Raw genomic sequence first — 10,891 nt, forward strand, 5'->3', positions numbered from 1 at the left:
AGATTTCACACACATTAGATTTTGAAAAAGGGCGGAAATGATGTTTATGTTGATTTCTATTCCAATTCACTGTACAGGTTCCGGAACTCTCGGAACCGAGGCGATGCAGAACTTTTTTGATGTGTGTACTATAGGGATTTTGATATGGTTTTCACCAGTAGATAGAGTGATTCACAGTGGATGTTTGTACATATAATTTAGTGTTAGTAGCAATGTTGAGTGTGTAATATATGTATTGTTATCTGTTCCACATTTAGCTGATTTTTTACAGAAATTTTGTGGCGATTATGGGAGCTACAAGCTCGTGAGCAGGAAAGGGCGCGGTGTCTGGTGGGAAATGCAGTAAAATAACAGTCGCCGCAACTCCAGAGAGCGTATCATATACAAGGCTTCCTAACATAGACAGTGCTACATGCACGAAGGCAGGGTGGGTTAGTAATATTAAATTCACGAGGAAGGTTTGTACATATCACTGTACAATGAGTTGACGAAAGTCATGCGACAGCGGCATGCAAATATTCAGAAGGCGGTAGTATCACGCACACAATGTGAAAAAGGCAGTGCATTGGGGAAGCTGTCATTTGTACTCAGGTGATTGATACAAAAAGGTGTCCGGTGTGATTATGGCCGCAAGATGGGAATTAACAGACTTTGCACAGGGACTGATAGAGCTTGACGCATAAGACATTCCATTTAAGAAATCGTTAGTGAATTCAGTTTCCTGAGATCCACAGTGTCAAGAACGTGCCAAAAATTCCATATTTCAGCCATAGCCTCGCACCATGGACAAACACAGCGGCCGACGGCCTTCCCTTAACGACCGAGAGCAGCATCGTTTAGGTAGAGTTGTCATTGTTACAAGATAAGCAACACTGCGTGAAACAGCAGCATAAATCATTGTGGGACGTAAGATGAATGAGTCTTAGGACGTTGTTGTTGTTGTGGTCTTCAGTCCTGAGACTGGTTTGATGCAGCTCTCCACGCTACTCTATGCAGTGCAAGCCTCCTCATCTCCCAGTACCTAATGCAATCTACATCCTTCTGAATCTGCTTAGTGTATTCATCTCTTGGTCTCCCCCTATGATTTTTACCCTCCACACTGCCCTCCAATACTAAGTTGGTGATCCCTTGATGCCTCAGAACATGTCCTACCAACCGATCCCTTCTTCTGGTTAAGTTGTGCCACAAACTTCTCTTCTCCCCAATCCTATTCAATACTTCCTCATTAGTTATGTGATCTACCCATCTAATCTTCAGCATTCTTCTGTAGCACCACATTTCGAAAGCTTCTATTCTCTTCTTGGCCAAACTATTTGCCGTCCATGTTTCACTTCCATACATGGCTACACTCCATACAAATACTTTCAGAAATGACTTCCTGACACTTAAATCTATACTCGATGTTAACAAATTTCTCTTCTTCAGAAACGCTTTCCTTGCCATTGCCAGTCTACATTTTATATCCTCTCTACTTCGACCATCATCAGTTATTTTGCTCCCCAAATAGCAAAACTCCTTTACTACCTTAAGTGTCTCATTTCCTAATCTAATTCGCTCAGCATCACCCGACTTAATTTGACTACATTCAATTATCCTCGTTTTGCTTTTGTTGATGTTCATCTTATATCTTCCTTTCAAAACACTGTCCATTCCGTTCTACTGCTCTTCTAGGTCCTTTGCTGTATCTGACAGAATTACAACGTCATCGGCAAACCTCAAGGTTCTTATTTCTTCTCCATGGACTTTAATACCTACTCAGAATTTTTCTTTTGTTTCCTTTACTGCTTGCTCATTATACAGATTGAATGACATCGGGGAGAGGCTACAACCCTGTCTTACTCCCTTCCCAACCACTGCTTCCCTTTCATGCCCCTCAACTCTTGTAACTGCCATCTGGTTTCTGTACAAATTGTAAATAGCCTTTCGCTCCCTGTATTTTACCCCTTCCACCTTTAGAATTTGAAAGAGTGTATTCCAGTCAACATTGTCAAAAGCTTTCTCGAAGTCTACAAATGCTAGAAACGTAGGTTTGCCTTTCCTTAATCTTTCTTCTAAGATAAGTCGTAAGGTCAGTATTGGCTCACGTGTTCCAGTATTTCTACGGAATCCAAACTGATCTTCCCCGAGGTCGGCTTCTCCTAGTCTTTCCATTCGTCTGTAAAGAATTCGTGTTAGTATTTTGCAGCTGTGGCTTATTAAACTGATTGTTCGGTAATTTTCACATCTGTCAACACCTGCTTTCTTTGGGATTGGAATTATTATATTCTTCTTGAAGTCTGAGGGTCTGTCTTAGGAGAGTGCAGCGTAATTTTGTGTGAGTGGGCTGCTGCACCACGCGAACGACACGAGTGCCTTTGCTAACAGCATAACATCCCATGCAGCACCTCTTCTCGGCTCATGACCATGTCAGTTGGACCATAGGTGGTTGGAAACCGTGACCTGGTCAAACGAGTCCCGGTTTCATTTCGTAAGAGCTGAGGTGGGGTTCGAGAGTGGCGCAGACTCCACGAAGTAAAGTTGTCAACGAGGCACTGTGCACACCGGTGGTGGCTCCATAATGATGTGGGCTATGTTTACATGAAATAGACCGGATCCTCTGTTCCCACTGAAGCGATCATTGACTGGGAATGGTTATGTTCGGCAACATGGAAACCATTAGCTTTCATGGACTCCTCGTGATGACTGGGTGTTGTGTGATGTCCTTAGGTTAGTTAGGTTTAAGTAGTTCTAAGTTCTAGGGGACTGATGACCATAGATGTTGAGTCCCATAGTGCTCAGATCCATTTGAACCTTTCATGGGCTTCATGTTCCCAAACAACGACGTCACTAGGCCACAGCGGTTCGAGACCGGTTTGAATAGATTTAAGGGACATAATCGAGAGGTCGATTTGTGCACAAAATCTTACACCGGCAACACTTTTACAATAATGGACAGCTATGGAGGCATCAAGGATGGCTCATTATTTCTCCAAGGCAATTTAAACGACCTGTTGAATCTATGCCGCGTCGAGTTGCTGCACTACACCATCAGAAAGGTGGCCCAGAGGCGATGTTAGGAGCTCTGTCATGATTTCTGTCATCTCAGTATACATTATAAAGGAGTCTTCCTGCTGCAGAGTGTGCTACCTGTGAAAAGCCAGATCAGGTCAGCACTATTAAACAAAAACAAGAAAATGAGGTATTTCAAGCACAAAAGATAAATAAAGAGTACAGAAATAGACGACTTTCGATGTCGTCATTACGTTATTTTCCCGTCACTCTGTGTCATAGTCTTAGTATTCATGGGTGTGGAGAGGGCCAAGGGAGATTAAGCCCGTCCCTCCCCCCCTTGACCTTGACCAAAACCTACACTGCTGGCCATTAAAATTGCTACGCCACGAAGATTACGTGCTACAGACACGAAATTTAACCAACAGGAAGAAGATGCTGTGATATGGAAATGATTAGCTTCTCAGAGCATTCACACAAGGTTGGCGCCGGTGGCGACATCTACAACGTGCTGACATGAGGAAAGTCTCCAACCGATTTCTCATACACAAACAGCAATTGACCAGCATTGCCTGGTGAAACGTTGTTGTGATGCCTCGTGTAAGGAGGAGAAATGCGTGCCATCACGTTTCCGACTTTGATAAAGGTCGGATTGTAGCCTATCGCGATTGCGGTTTATCGTATCGCGACATTGCTGATCACAACGGTCAGGATCCAATGACTGTTAGGAGAATATGGAATCGGTGGGTTCAGGAGGGTAACACGGAACGCTGTGCTGGATCCCAACGGCGTCGTATCACTAGCAGTCGAGATGACAGGCATCTTATCCGCATGGCTGTAACGGATCGTGCAGCCACGTCTCGATCCCTGACTCAACAGACGGGGACGTTTGCAAGACAACAACCATCTGCACGAACAGTTCGACGACGTTTGCAGCAGCATGGACTATCAGCTCGGAGACCATTGCTGCGGTTACCCTTGACGCTGCATCACAAACAGGGGCGCCTGCGATAGTGTACTCAACGACGAACCTGGGTGCACGAATGGAAAAACGTCATTTTTTCGGATGAATCCAGATTCTGTTTACAGCATCATCATGGTCGCATCCGTGTTTGGCGACATCGCGGTGAACGCACATTGGAAGCGTGTATTGGTCATCGCCTTACTGGCATATCACCCGGCGTGATGGTATGCGGTGCCACTGGTTACACGTCTCGGTCACCTCTTGTTCGCATTGACTGCACTTTGAACAGTGGACGTTACATTTCAGATGTGTTACGACCCGTGGCTCTACCCTTCATTCGATCCCGGTGAAACCCTACATTTCAGCAGGATAATGCACGAGCGCATGTTGCGGGTCCTGTACGAGCCTTTCTGGATACAGAAAATGTTCGACTGCTGCCCTGGCCAGCACATTCTCCAGATCTCTCACCAACTGAAAACGTCTGGTCAGTGATGGCTGAGCAACTGGCTCATCACAATACGCCAGTCACTTCTCTTGATGAATTGTGGTGTCGTGTTGAAGCTGCATGGGCAGCTGTACCTGTACACTCCATCCGAGGTCTGTTTGACTCAATGCCCAGGCATATCAAGGCCGTTATTACGGCCAGAGGTGGTTGTTCTGGGTACTGATTTCTCAGGATCTATGCACTCAAATTGCGTGAAAATGTAATCACATGTCAGTTCTAGTATAATATATTTGTCCAATGAATACCAGTTTATCATCTGCATTTCTTCTTGGTGTAGCAATTTTAATGGCCAGTAGTGTATAATCTACATAAACCAAATTCGTAATCTGACTGCCACATCGATAGGCGTATCAATTCAGTTTCTGTGGAAATCCACGACTCGTAAAGAATACTAGCTAGTAGCAAGTGTATCCACAACCATATGTTCTATCAAAACCATTTCGCTATTCGCTGTTATTTTCCTTGAGACTGAAAATGACAGATGACGCTGCGATGTAAAAGTCTGCAGTGGTGTTGTGGGTTTAGTTCATTTTGTTCTTACTTATCAATATAACAAACTACAAAAAATTTGAAAAGTATTCGCGTGGGCCTATATCTCAACCTTACCTGCCTGTCATCAAAGTAACATACGACTCTCATACAAACTTTACTCTCTCAACTGAGATCGTCGTAAAGTATCCATTTTGAAGATTAGTATGGCTGATAAAGGTTAAACACAGTTTTCGAGTAGTTATGAGTTTACTTTCTAAGAAATTGTGCCTTGTTTCTCCAATCCTTGCCCTTTCACCGAGTGATGTGGCGCAGTGGTTAACCCACTGGGCTCGCATTCAGGTTATCCTGCTTTTGGTTTCCCATGATTCCCCTAAATTGCACCAGGGAAATGTCACGATGGTCCACTTGAAAGGGTATGACAGATTTCCTTCCCAGTCTTGGAACAAAATGGTTCAAATGGCTTTGAGCACTATGGGACTTAACATCTGAGGTCATCGGTCCCCTAGAACTTAGAACTACTTAAACCTAACTAACCTAAGGACATCACACACATCATGCCCGAGGCAGGATTCGAACCTGCGACCGTAGCAGTCGCGCGGTTCCGGACTGAAGCGCCTAGAACCGCTCGGCCACTACAGTCTTGGAACAATCCTAGCTTTTATTTCACGTCTAATGAGCTCGGTGTTTACGGGACGTTAACCACAGTCATCCCTTCCTTTTTACCTTTCCTCATCCCTTCCATGAAACTATGGGTTTCCTCCACCATCCCATCTTCCACTCCATCAGCTCATCATCAAGGTATGCTCTCGTTAGGGAACTCATGCTCGACTTTGAATGATAGGCTAGAAAATACTTTTCTCCTTTTCATCACCACAGCAGCTCAGCTTCTTTCACGAAAACAAGGACGAGCAATGAAGAATAAAAGGAGAACCATTTTTGTGCTTTTTGCATTTGTCTAATGCGCCGATTTTCCTCCCTAGGTGCCTTCGCGCGCGGTCTGTTTTTTTCCCGTCGATACACGGTTCCTCCCTGTCCAATCAACGCCACATACGGCCCGGCCATTTCATTGTCTGTCAGTGGCAGGGGAGAGCAAAAAAGAGAAACACGGCGTGTGCCGCGCCGTTGATTACCGATCGGTAGCTCTCATGAATAATTCAGAAAGAGGCGTCGCCCCGGAACCAGGTGGCGCTCTGTAAGTGCGTTTATCGGATTTGGTTGTACAGCGCGGCGCGTTGGCCCGCACATCGCTGCCTGCGTCCATTAGGGCTAATGGCCAAATCCCGCGCTTAATTCCGCACATGTGCGCGGCGCCGCGATTTGCTTCCGAATCTGGGTCCGCCGCTGCCGCCGAGGCGCCGTCATCGCAGACATTTTTTCTCGCGGCTCGCTCTCGGCTCGGGCACTCCTCGCGATCGTGGCGGCCGGCAGGTGGGAACCGAGCATATTCCCATGGCGGCTAGGCGTCTCTTGTATCACGTGAAAGCCGGTTAACCCGCAATAATCCTTGTGGCAGGAATCGTGGGAACCAGAAGAAACTGGCCAAAGGAGGAGGAGGAGGAGATTAGTGTTTAACGTCCCGTCGACAACGAGGTCATTAGAGACGGAGGGCGCAAGCTCGGGTGAGGGAAGGAAATCGGCCGTGCCCTATCAAAGGAACCATCCCGGCATTTGCCTGAAGCGATTTAGGGAAATCACTGAAAACCTAAATCAGGATGGCCGGAGACGGGATTGAACCGTCGTCCTCCCGAATGCGAGTCCAGTGTGCTAACCACTGCGCCACCTCGCTCGGTCTGGCCAAAGAACATTTCAATTTTTACCAGATGTGAAGGAACGACTTGGGATGAAGTGATCAAAAAGTCAGTATAAATTTGAAAACTGAATAAATCACGGAATAATGTAGATAGAGATACTTGGAATGACATGGGGTTTTATTAGAAACAAAAAAATACAAAAATTCAAAAAATTTCCCACAGATGCGCTTCATCTGATGAGAATAGCAATAATTAGCATAACAAAGTAAGACAAAGCAAAGATGATGATCTTTACAGGAAATGCTCAATATGTCCACCATCATTCCTCAACAATAGCTGTAGTCGAGGAACAATGTTGTTAACAGCACTGTAAAGCATGTCCGGAGTTATGGTGAGGCATTGGCGTCGGATGTTTGTCTTTCAGCATCCCTAGAGATGTCGGTCGATCACGATACACTTGCGACTTCAGGTAACCCCAAAACCAATAATCGCATGGACTGGGGACCTGGGAGGCCAAGCATGACGAAAGTGGCGGCTGAACACACGATCATCACTAAAAGACGCACGCAAGGGATCTTTCACGCATCTAGCAATATGGGGGGGGAGCGCCATCCTGCATAGACATCGTACGTTCCAGCACGTGTTTACCAACCTGGCTGGGGATGATATTCTGTAACATATCGGCGTACCTCTCACCCGTCACGGTAGCAGTTTTGCTGTCCAGCGCCATCTGTCGGACTTTTTGTAAACTTCGTTTTTTTTTTTTGTTCTAATAAACCCCATGTCATTCCAAGCATATGTGTCAATTTTTACCTCGCTATCTACATTATTCCGAGGTTTATTAATTTTTCTAATTTATACTGACTTTTTGATCACCCTGTACTTCGAGCCAACCCGGGGAGAGTTCTATTTTCTCACTGGTCGTGAGGCCTACCCGACATACCTATGTCGGTTTGGAAAAAGGGCTACGCCTGTGTGTGACTGTGGCGCATCGGAGGGTGCTCCCGACCATGTGGGTCACGAGTGCCCTTTTTTTCAATGATGTAGCAACCACATTACGAGACCAATTACCTAACAATGGCAGCAACCATTTACTGTGACGTGAAGACACATTTCAAACTGTCAACAGTTTGGCAAATGAAGTATCACAGAAAGTATTGACATAATATCTGAGGGACATCGGTGAATAATAATAAACACCAAACGTGGACGTGGGCAGGCCGACTTACGAGGGTCACTCCAAAAGAAATTTACACTATATTTGTAAAAATACAGTTTTGAGTCTGCACGTGTGAAAGTTTTACAGTGTGTAGATACATCCTTCCAGCTTGTTTTCAAACTTAGTTCAAGCTGTTCCCGTGAGTGGCGCCGTCACAGCATGTCTTCAAGGTGTCTGCTACACTTGATGTTCGTCAGAAGCAACTTGCTGTCATAGAATTCCTGTACTGTGAAAACGAGACTGTGGGAAACATACACAAGAGGTTGAAAAAGGTGTATGGAGATGCTTCTGTCGATTGCAGTACAGTTAGTCGGTGGGCAAGCAGGTTACGTGATGAAAGCGGGCACGGCAATATTGCCAATTGTCCTCGAAGCGGCAGGCCTTGTACTGTACACACTCCAGACAATGTGCAGACAGTTAACGAAATGATGACTGCTGACAGACACATCACAGTGGACGAATTGTCATGGTACGCTGGGATACGCGAAGGAAGTGTTTGCAGTATACTGAAAGCGTTGCCGCTAAAAAAGGTTTGTGCCAGGTGGGTTCCCCTGACGTTTACAGTGGCTCACAAAGAAACAAGAAAAGCGGTGCGCAGCGAACTGTTTGGAACAGTACGACAATAGTGGAGATGAATTTCTTGGAAGAATTGTGACAGGTGATGAAACATGGCTCCATCATTTTTCACCAGAGACGAAGAGGCAATCAATGGAATGGCATCATGCAAATTCACCCAAGATAAAAAAAATCGAAACCACACCTTCTGCTGGAAAAGTTATGGCTACGGTGTTTTTCGATTCCGAAGGACTCTTGCTTGTGGACATAATGTCATTGGAACAACCATAAATTCTGATGCATATGTCACGATACTGAAGAAACTTCAAGCTCGACTGAGTCGTGTTCGACCACATCGGTAAAAGCAGGACGTTTTGCTGTTGCACGACAATGAACTGCCACATGTCAGTCAAAAGACCATGGAAGAGATCACAAAACTCAGATGGACAACACTGAAACACCCACCTTACAGTCCTGACCTGGCTCCATGTGACTATCATCTCTTTGGGAAACTGAAAGACACTCTTCGTGGAACAAGGTTTGAAGATGATGACTCCCTTGTGCACGCTGCCACACAGCGGCTCCAACAGGTTGGTCCAGAATTTTACCGTGTGGTTATACAGGCGCTGGTTCCAAGATGGCGTAAGGCAGTTGAGAGCGATGAAAATTATGTGGAGAAATGAAAATATCGTTCCTAAAGGATGTATCTACACACTGTAAAACTTTCAAACATTTAGAATAAAAGATGGATTTAAAAAAATGGTGTGCATTTCTTTTGGAGTGACCCTCGTACATTTTAGTTGGAGTCCGCCACATGCAGGTCCAGGGGGAGCGGGGTACAATGACACCGATTCATGATATACACCAAACATGACAGACTAGAACTTAGTTTGTAGGACTTAGAATTGGGAAATTAAAGTAGGTACCTGCAGCGATTAAACACCATGGGCCTGCCTAGTGTCAGGGGCACGCTCATCAGGATAAACTAGATGAGCAGGGCTGCATAGTAGGTTTATATACTTGCTGACACACCTGTGACACTGCAGGCAGTAGTGATTAGACATTAGTAGCTGTCATAGAGTATCAATAGTAACAGCTACCCACTGTAATTCTGTACTGGCTGTAGTTCACTTGTTAACATGCAAACTAGCTGCAGTTATAGTAATTTGTATCATCTAAGGACCCACTAATCATAAGGTGGTGGTTTACATTGTATAATTATAATGCTTTGTGAATATAGATATTTTTTAAAAATAATTCTGAGGCCACTTTACAACTAAATCATATCACCTTTCTGTAAGCTGCTTCTACATCACCGTCTACAAGAACCGCCAACTTCAGAAGGGAAACATGTCCAAACTCTATTGCTTCGAAGAAGTCCGACTTCGTAGGCGCGTCTCTTACTGCAGATACACAACTTACCCACAGTCAATAAAGTGCCTCTAGCAACTCGTGGGAGGGGCTTTCATAAGTAATGCATCACTTTTTTTTCTGAAAGAACGCTGGTTTTATTCGCGATTCCTGTTGTGGTCGACATCATACACAACGGTAAAGCCGTCGGCACACGGACCGTGCTGTCGAACGTTAACGTTGAGCGTGGCAAGTTCAACGTGCTGCTGAACGCTCAGGAACGATGCGACTTGTGCATACGGTACGTGGGCCCCAACGTGGTAGACGCGATCGCAACGCACTTCAACGGCAGTTGAGGGATGTTTCTAGTTCGTAAACCACTCTGTTTACTCAACAGGCGCGTGTAAAATGCTCGTCAGCTCAGTTATGGTTCAAATGGCTCTGAGCACTATGGGACTCAACATCTTAGGTCATAAGTCCCCTAGGACTTACAACTACTTAAACCTAACTAACCTAAGGACGTCACACACACACACACACACATGCCCGAGGCAGGATTCGAACCTGCGACGGTAGCAGTCCCGCGGTTCCGGACTGCAGCGCCAGAACCGCACGGCCACCGCAGCCGGCTCAGCTCAGTTAAAACGCACATTTCCTCCATCGTCCACGAAAAGGAAAGTACCATGTCCAATCAATAAGGACACAGGCTTATAAAAGTTCCATTACAAACAGTGCGGTACACATTTGGAATACTTCTCCGCATAAGATAAACATTATTTCATCATTCCCACATTTTAGTAAAACCCCAAGGTCAGTCTTACTTTATCACTGTTCCTACCCAGTAACAGAATCATGGTAACATGTGAATTACGAAGCGTAAAACAAAAAGGAGCAAAATATCTTTATACAAGTAGCGCAAGCTGTCCTGTAGATTAAGCCATTCGAACAAAGTCACCCCTCAAAAAAAGGTGAACTTATATTTACATAACATCAAATGTTATAGTATATACTTATATTAAACTAATAATAAAGTATCAGAATCCAATAACAACGCGAATATTAGAGAA

The 10,891-nt window shown here is 45.0% G+C and overlaps 1 non-coding gene across 1 annotated transcript; it reads right to left on the minus strand.

Annotated features, from left to right (window-relative positions):
* Positions 1-6,662: 6,662 nt before the first annotated feature.
* Trnaa-cgc (transfer RNA alanine (anticodon CGC)) lies at positions 6,663-6,745 on the minus strand. The gene has a single exon. It is a non-coding gene; the product is annotated as a tRNA-Ala (tRNA).
* Positions 6,746-10,891: the final 4,146 nt, after the last annotated feature.

Source organism: Schistocerca cancellata, chromosome 7 (assembly GCF_023864275.1).
Source record: "Schistocerca cancellata isolate TAMUIC-IGC-003103 chromosome 7, iqSchCanc2.1, whole genome shotgun sequence".
NCBI lineage: Eukaryota > Metazoa > Arthropoda > Insecta > Orthoptera > Acrididae > Schistocerca > Schistocerca cancellata.